Source organism: Octopus sinensis, linkage group LG5 (genome assembly GCF_006345805.1).
Source record: "Octopus sinensis linkage group LG5, ASM634580v1, whole genome shotgun sequence".
NCBI classification, from domain to species: Eukaryota; Metazoa; Mollusca; class Cephalopoda; order Octopoda; family Octopodidae; genus Octopus; species Octopus sinensis.
Window position 1 is genome coordinate 35,523,320 of NC_043001.1, and position 10,000 is coordinate 35,533,319.

Genomic DNA, 10,000 nt, shown 5'->3' on the forward strand with positions numbered 1-10,000 from the left:
TAATTTGATCTACCGTGAACAGCTATAAATTCAATTATTATCTTTTGATTCAATTCATAAAAAATAACAATAATGAAATCTAATTACAAAACCATACATATCTGGAGAGAGGGTATAGTCATCATAATCGAAAGCCGCACTCTAATTAGTAGATATTTTTTTCGATACCAGAATCATTTAAAAAAAAGTAAATTTTTATAACTGAGTACTACAAGGAATTGTGTCCAACACTTTGACGATTCTGCCGTTATAGCACCCATCAATTCAATATCTTATTCCAAATGACATATACCAGATTTTCTGGGCGTATGTTTTTTTTATTTGTCTGAAACTCCATTACAATTGCTTTCATCTTAAATATCCACGATCACTTGCCTTTATCTCTAGAGTTTAATAACTGTCCCTAGCTTCACCCCTGCAAGAAAATTAGTTTGAGGATGACTAATTTTAATGGGTTGGTATGTTAGTACACAAGCGCACAGAATATGTCCTCAGCTATCAACATTTCACCCGAGCATTTTAATTCAAACTCACAAAGAACAAGATATACTATTTTTAAAAGATGTGATAGCAATGAATTAGCAGACATAAAAGAAAATCGATAAAAAATCCCTTGTTAATGTTTAATTATTCCCTTTTATGTTCTGAGTTCAAATCTGATTGAGGCAGACATTATGCTAAAGGATCCCGAGGTTGAAAAAATAAAGTCCTGGATAAAATATTTGAGGCTACACGGGCTCCTAAAATTTGAAGCATTTTTCGTTATAAACGAATGGAATGTAAGGTAAGGATGGCAGAATCGGGAGAGCGCTGACGAAAATATGTTGCTGTATTTAATTGCGTCATTTTAAATTCTGTTCTCAAATCCCACTGAGGTCTGTAACATATATTCTTCCGGTTGATGTTGTATTTGTTAAGTGAAGAAATATTGTTAATTTAATAGATTTCTCTCTTTCCCCTAAACTTTGTATTACTATTTCAAATTTAGAAATATTTTTTATGAGCAGCTATGAGAACGAGCAGTGGATTGACATGTGATTGTCGAACTAAAATATCTATATGTTTCATTATTCTGAGTTCGAACCCGATTAACTTTCATTGAAAAATTAATAGTTCAGTTTTGCGCTCAATTTAATCGACTATGTATTTCTATTGGAAATTCGTGATTAAGTCACTACAAAGCATAGAAATACAGAAACATTATGTTGCCAAACTAAATGCCTTTCAGTATTCAACATTGTAAGTTCAAATCCAGGCTAAATTCCAACCTAATCAGTATGTACCATTCACGTCGAGGCTATATTTCCTCGTATTTTAAAATAATCCTAATGAATAGTGCATAAAAAAAAGAACGAATTAATTAATAAGTGTGATTATATACCCATTTCTTTACTTCCCACAAGGGGCTAAACACAGAGGGGACAAACAAGGACAGACAAACGGATTAAGTCGATTATATCGACCCCAGTGTGTAACTGGTACTTATTTAATCGACCCCGAAAGGATAAAAAGCAAAGTCGACTTTGGTGAAATTTGAACTCAGGCGGCAGACGAAATACCTATTTCTTTACTACCCACAAGGGGCTAAACACAGAGGGGACAAACAAGGACAGACAAAGGTATTAAGTCGATTATATTGATCCCAGTGCGTAACTGGTACTTATTTAATCGACCCCAAAAGGATGAAAGGCAAAGTTGACCTCGGCGGAATTTGAACTCAGAACGCAACGGCAGACGAAATACGGCTACACATTTCGCCCGGTGTGCTAACGGTTCTGCCAGCTCGCCGCCTTGATAGGAGAGATTATATAGTTACATGTCTGCCGATGGTTATAAAGCATGAAAGAAATGATTTAAAAGATAGAACTGGATGGGTAGTCTGAAAGATTTACTGGTATAAAGAAGGTAATCAATAAAGTATATTATAATTATATGGTGAAGCTGAGTCAAAAATACTGACTCTGCTTTTTTCAGCTCCGATGACCAAATTACATACCAGACATTACCATAATGTTTTTTTTTATTGTATTTATGACTCCCACACATATATGTATACACACACACACACACACACACACATATATATATATATATATATATATATATTATATACTATATATACATATATATATATATATATATATATTATATATATATATATATATTCATATATATATATATATATATTATTCATATATATATATATATATATATAATATATATATATATTGTCTTCCTTTTTAAAAACGGTGTCTGTTACATTTTACCTAGGTCTGGGGTGGCGTTCTCAAAAGAAGAATGAGATGAAGGATTTTCGACTCATTTTTCAGAAACGACGTCGTTTTCTAATTAGCTAAACACTTTCTAATATATTAAATCCGGTTTTATTTCTGTAGAAAGAGTAAAATCTTATAGGGTGAAAATATTTATTGGTCTGAAACAAATAAGGAAATATATGTGGTGTTGCTAAGACATTGTTAATATATTTGACTTCCTGCAGAGATGATTGAAGATGACAGGTGTTATGAATAGGTATATATGTAAAGTATATTTTCTTTAAGGCTAGAGTTGTTGTTATGTACTTTTTTTCTTTCTTAAATAAGATTTTGTTTTAATAAGGTGTGAACCAAATAAGATTCGTGGCATTATTATTAATAAGGTGGTGAGATGGCTGAATTGTAAGCTCGCCGGGCAAGATGCGTAGCTTATTTCGTCTACCGTTACGTTCTGAGTTCAAATTCCGCCGAGGTCGACTTTGCCTTTTATCCTTTCGGGGTCGATTAAATAAGTACCAGTTACGCACTGGCGTCGATATAGTCGACTTAATCCGTTTGTCTGTCCTTGTTTGTCCTCTCTGTGTTTAGCCTCTGGTGGGCAGTAAAGAAATAGGTATTTCGTCAGTCTTTATGCTCTGAGTTCAAATTCCACCGATGTCGACCTTGCCTTTCGTCTTTTCGGAGTCGATAAAATAAATATCCGTTGGGCACTTGGGTCAATCTAATTGATTTACCAATTAGAACAAAATTTGAAACGGAAATATGATATTGGTTTCAAACTCTAACACAAAATTAAACACCAATACATGATATTGATAGATTCCTACAAAACGCCACATGAAAATATTAATTTTCTCTCTTTTACTTGTTTCAGACATGGGACTGCGGCCAGGCTGGGGCAACATCGTGAAGATTTTACTCTAACAAATCGACCCCACTATATTTTTTTTTAAATCTTGTACATAGAATTTTGGTCAAGCTGCTCACTGATCGATATGTAAGTAAATAACACCGGTTGCTTAGCAGTGAAATAAAATGAGCACACGAACACACACACACACACACACACACACATATACACATACACACACACACATACACACGCATCTTATTTCTTTATTACTCACAAGGGGCTAAACACAGAGGATACAAACAAGGACAAGCAAACGGATTAAGTCGATTACATCGACTGCAGTGCGTAACTGGTACTTAATTTATCGACCCCGAAAGGATGAAAGGCAAAGTCGACCTCGGCGGAATTTGAACTCAGAACGTAACGGCAGACGAAATATGGCTACGCATTTCGCCCGGCGTGCTAACGTTTCTGCCAGCTCGCCGCCTTATCACATACACACATCTATATAGATATAGATGTCCGACGGGCATCCATGCAGTTTCCGTTTATCAAATCCACTCACAAAGCATTGAGTGGAGTTATAGTAGAAGACACTTGCACAAAGTGCTGCTTAGTTGGTTTGAACACCAAACCATGTGATTGAAAATCAAGCTTCGTAACAGAAAGTGTGATATGGATACGTGGTGTGAAATATAAATATATAGGAATGAAATATCTGAATGAAAATGGTAGTATTGAATAAGAATTTAAATGCATTGTATTTGAAGGAAGAAGAACAAAGAAAACCGAGAAAGTTGCAAATCTTTGAAAGTAGAAGCTACAAAGGCGTTAGTCACATAACAATACGGGAATATGCTTATAAGCGGAGTTAAGATGGAGTAGTGTTACTAATGCCGGTGAGTGGTGTTAGAAAAAGCAGCATAAGTGTTGGCAAACTTTAGTATGTCGAAAGAAGGAAGTAAACAGAAGGAAAATAAAAAGCTGTATGAGGCGCCAGTCAAAGAAAGATAAAAGAAATGTGACTAAAAGAAATTTTTCACGGAATCTCATACGAAAGTTTCGCTAAAGATTGGAGGGCATAGAATGTCATCACGTGATAGTTGATTACGCGCGAATGAGGACTTGCTGAGCGGAGTAGGTGTGAATCTTTCATCAACGAACCGGGTTCCAATGAAAGATGGATTGCTTTTTACCATTTGATACACTTGCGAAGGGACGCGTGGAATGTTATCCAAGAATTCCGCAGGTTTTCTAGCATTTTCTTGTACTTCAGCAAATGTATTGGTAGATAATAACAATACAAAGTGAAAAACATCAACAACAACGACAGAACAATGAAAACATCTACAGAGCGATGACAACATTGAAAGAACTATACCAAAAACACTGATGATGATAGAGACAACCACGATGATAAGCAATGTGCCAGATGTTATTTATAAGAATAAGCAGTAACAATAAACTTTAATGTAACTTAGAATGTAATACAATCAATGCCTCTTGCTCCTCACATTTGCAGTTTTGGTAACAGTTATAGAGACACGAACTCAATATTTATATGCATGTGGTATTTGTAATATATATATATATATACGCGTTTGTGCATATATATTATATATATATATATATATATATATATAATATATATATATATAAATAATAAATATTAGGGAATATATCCAAATTTACAGGGAAAAAATCAGATTTAGGATTAAATCCAATTTTAATAGTAAAATATTATAAATATTATTAGAGACAAAACCACTATTTTTTGCAAAACAAACAAGGAAAGACTTAATCAATACATAAAATTTTAAATAAATAGCTCAAAACCCGCCAACTACAATCGTTTCCATAATTCATGTCAAATTATGAAGTCATATATATATGTACGCGTTTGTGCATGTATAAATGTATGGAGCATATAATATATATTATAGTATATATATATATAATAAGATATATATATTATTTATATATATATATATATATATATATAGTTATATATATATATATAATATATATATATTATATAATATATATATATATATATATATATATATACATATAGTGACGTGCGGCGCGTGGCTTAGTGGTTAGATCATTCGGCTCATGACTGTAAGGTCGCGAGTTCAATTCATGGCGACGCGTTGTGTCCTTGAGCAAGACAATTTATTTCACGCTGCTCCAGTCCACTCAGCTGGCAAAAATTAATATTTCAAACGGCCAATCTTGTCACACTCTGTGTCACGCTGAATCTTCCTCAGAATTACGTTAGGGTACAGGTGTCTGTGAAGTGCTCAGCCACTTGCACGTTAATTTCACGAGAAATCTGTTCCGTTGATCGTATCAGCCGGGACCCTCGTCGTCGTCGTAACCGACGTAGTGCTCCTTTATTTATATATTATATATATATATAATATTATATATATATATATATTATATATATGTGTGTATATATATATATATATATATGTGTGTGTGTGTGTGTGTATAAATTTATGTATACATATATGTTATATATATATTTATATGTATGTGTGTGTGCGTGTGTGTGTATAAATGTATATATACATCTCTCTTTCTTTCTCCCTCTATTACTCTCTCTCAATATATATATGCATATGTACATATATGTGTGGGTGATTGTGTGTGTGTGTGTATACATGTATATACAAATGTATGTATATGTATGTATATATATATATATGTATGTATAAACATATAAACACATGTATGTATATATGTGTGCATGTGTGTGTATGTATGAGTGTGTGTGAGTTTATATGTATCTGTGAATGTGTATATGTGCTTCTGTGTAAGTATATATATCTACGTGTGAATGTGCATAAGTGCGGGTTTTCTTATGTGTGTATGTGTGCCTTCATGCGTATGCATGTGTGTATGCGTGCGTTCGTTCATGTACGTGTGCGTACGCATGTGTGTGTAATCATTTAATGTAGATCCCACAAGAGTGAGTGAAGTCCTAACTGAATGAATAATTCAAGAGTATTTCCCAATACACACATGGCATAAACAAATAAAACCCCAGATGTTTTTATTTCAACATTACAACTGTATTTGGGAAGGGCAGCCATTTATTGCATAAATATTAAAGGGGAAGATGTAATAACAAGCAACGGCAAAAGGAGGTTAGACTCAGCGAAAGGATATGAAGGATCCCAACAATTTCCTTAAAAAAAACATGTAAAATGGCTCCCACAGGAACATGTAAAATGGCTCCCGTAGAAACATGTAAAATGGCTCGATTAGGAATATGCAAAATGTCTCCAGTAGAAACGTGCAAAAGGGCACTTCAGATAAAACTCAGTAGCACCCTTCAAGTAATAAGCTATCCAAAATGCCGAAAAAAAAAAGAATAGCGGTTCGGCAAGAGAGACCGATAGAATAAGTACTAGGCTTGCAAAGTATAAGTCCTGGGGTCGATTTGCTCGACTAAAGGCGATGCTCTAGCATGGTCGCTGTCAAATGACGGAAGCAAATAAAAGAATAAAAGAATATGTTTGTGCGTGTGTTGTGTGAGTGTGTGTGTGTGTGTGTGTGTGTGTGTGTATGTATTTGTGTGTATGCGTGTTCGTGTTTATTGCTTCAATGATGATAATCTCATTCGTTTCAGGAATTATTAGCTGTATACTCTCTCTCTCCTTACTCTTTTACTTGTTTCAGTAAATTGACTGCGGCCATGCTGGAGCACCGCCTTTAGTCGAGCAAATTGATCCCACGACTTATTCTTTGTAAGCCTGGTACTTATTCTATCGGTCTCTTTTTGTCGAACCGCTATGTTACAGGGAAAATAAGCGTTCCCATGCCGAGAATCGAACCCGGGCCGCCTGGGTGAAAGCCAGGAATCCTAACCACTAATATATGCATACTTTTTGGCTATGTCTTCTTTTCTTTGGCGCCAGGTATGGGATTTCTAAGGTCCTGATTGCAATTCTAAACAAATATTGTTTAGATGATGCCGATAACAATTATGGTGCTGACCACGTTGATAATAATAATAATAATAATAATAACAACAACAACAATAACAATAATAATAATAATAATAATAATAATAATAATAATAAAGTAGAATGTAGGCTCGAGAAATCTTGTATTTGCTATGTTCTGTACAAATAGTTACCTTTTCCTTACTGACGTCTTGGAATTGCCTTCTCGTTGTCGCCGTCAACGCCTTCCGCATCTTCATTGTTTACGGATGATAAACAATAGATTCCACAGACAAGCTGAGGAAGGAGCGTATTATATTCTGATATCATTGAATTAATTTGAGGCAATAATTCTATTAATTGCAATTCAATTTTCCTTGAGGTTTTCTTCTCCCTCCCTCACTCTTTTTCCCTACCCCTTTCTCTCTCTCTCTTCTCTCTCAATCTCATATTCTATAGCCATCAATTTCATTTCCTTTGCTTTCTAACTTTTCTGTGTTTGTTGTTTAATATTTCTCATTATTTAAATTACGCACATAGCTAAAGACTTCTCCATCCCTTCACTCCATACTAATTTGTTAATAATTAGACACGATGCTTGGCTAATGGCAAAGATAACAATGTTATAATAAGCAATATTAAAGCAGTAAGTCTCCACAGGCAATATTTATAGATTTCAAGACTTTCAAAAACATGATATTCATTTTAATTGAATTAAGTGAAAGATCGTGGAGAGTGACCTGCCATTATGCGAAGGTTAAAAGTTCAGCCCAAATCCGGCGCCAAAGCTGGTGATAAGACTGAGCAAGATATAAAATGCTTCGAAAAAATTGATAACCTAGGAATCTGCTGAAATACCTTGTTTCTCTGTGAATTCAAGTGAGAGAGAAGCGGTTTTAATAGATTTTCACTAGGATTTATAACTGTTAACACTTGCCTGCTGCTATCTTTCTTATAAAGTTCTGTCTCTTTATTTTTCTATTTTCTCTTTCTAACTTTTATACACACATACACACACACACACACACACACACACACACACACACACACACACACACACACATATATATGTATATATAGGGAGAGCAAGAGAGAAAGAATTGTTAGTAGTTAGTTAGTTAGTTAGTTAATTTGGCTCAAAAGCAAATAGCAAGGCCATGTAGGGGGACATGGAGTTAAGTACAGGGTGGTGTTCATGTAAAGAGTTCAGGCCACTTGAGGTCCAGGGAGGCTTTGAACAAAGCGGTCGTCGGCATCTTCACCATCTCGTCTGGCAGCTTGTTCCACGGATCCGCAACCCGGACGGAGAAAGCTCCTCTCCTTCGATTGAGATGAAATCGTCGCAGGTAGAGCTTTTCGGAGTGACCCCCGCAGCCGACGCTCTGGAGCAGGAGTGAAGAACAGCTCTTTCGAGAGGTTACACTTTCCGCTTATGATGTTGTGGGCGAGAATGAGATCACCACGGCGGCGGCGTTTTTCAAGAGAATAAAGATCGAGCGTCCTCAGCCTTTCTTCGTAGGACATTGTATAAGGATAGGTAACAATATATAGAATGAGGGATAAAGATATTTTGAGAAAAAAGTCGTCAGAATTTTGGAAATAATCTTCTTATTTCTTTGTTATTATATAGCGCTTTCGTTCCTTTCTCGAACTTGTCAAATAAAATTTTGCGAATGTACAAACAGCTTGATCTTTTATATAAAACAGATGTTTTTTTTTTTGCAGGGGCAGGGGGCGTTGTTTAGATGAGAACATAGTTTACGTTTTTTTTTGGGGGGGGGGCGGTGAGGTTCCATGACAATGGAGATGGATAGATACAAATATAGGTAGGTGAAGGCGGCGATCTAGCAGAAACGTTAACACGCCGGGCGAAATGCTTAGCAGTATTTCGTCTGCCGCTACGTTCTGAGTTCAAATTCCGCCGAGGTCGACTTTGCCTTTCATTCTTTCGGGTTCGATTAAATAAGTACGAGTTACGCACTGGTGTCGATATAATCAACTTAATCTGTTTGTCTGTCCTTGTTTGTTCCCTCTGTGTGTAGCCCCTTGTGGGCAGTAAAGAAATAAGAATAATATGTAGGTAGATAGGCTGATAGACAGTCAGACGGATGGATAGGTAGTTAGAGGGAGAGAGAGAGAGAGAAGAGGTATCCCCCTTCATATTCACCATTCATTCATTTAGTTATTTATTTAGTCCTTTAACATTGTATTTGAATGGGTTTAAGGATGGTGACCACTTCAAAAAAAAAAAAAACAGGTGCAGTTTGGTCATCACTGAAAGTCATTTTGCTTTCTTTCTCTCTTCCTCTTTTTTTTCTATTTCCCTCTTTCCTTCTTTTTCTCCTCTTTGAGTAATATTTAGAATACAAACTGTGCTGTCACTCCTTCCAAACATTCATTTTTGGAGGGAATTTTTCTGATGAAGTGTAGTTCTGCATGAAAAAACATTAGTATAATATTTGCAAATTAACAATTTCAAAAAAAGTCAATCAACAGTTACAATAAAATGAATATATATATATATTCTTTTTCATTATATATATATATATATATATATATATTAATCAGCCGAAATTGCTAAGATGATCTGGTTCTTGACTGATGACTGAGGGCTTCGAATGTCCCGTCCTGTGGTTCTTGTGTCGTCTCTGTGGTTTTCATGTTCTTGTCCATGTCTGTAAATATTTTTACTGTTTACCTATATATATATATATATATAATGGTTCTGGGTTCAGTCCCACTGCGTGGCACCTTGGGCAAGTGTCTTCTGCTATAGCCCCGGGCCGACCAATGCCTGTGAGTGGATTTGGTAGATGGAAACTGAAAACCTGTCGTATATATGTATATATATATGTAGTGTGTGTGTTTGTGTGTCTGTGTTTGTCCCCCTAGCATTGCTTGACAACCGATGCTGG

General features: G+C 35.4%; 1 long non-coding RNA gene across 1 annotated transcript in view; it reads left to right on the top strand.

The window, feature by feature from the left end:
* The window catches only part of LOC118763493, a 20,235-nt gene extending 10,279 nt beyond the window's left edge, over positions 1–9,956 (top strand). The window contains exons 3-4 of the long non-coding RNA XR_004999252.1: positions 7,974–7,978; positions 9,943–9,956. This is a non-coding gene — a long non-coding RNA (uncharacterized LOC118763493). The remainder of the gene's footprint in view (positions 1–7,973; positions 7,979–9,942) is intronic.
* Positions 9,957–10,000: the final 44 nt, after the last annotated feature.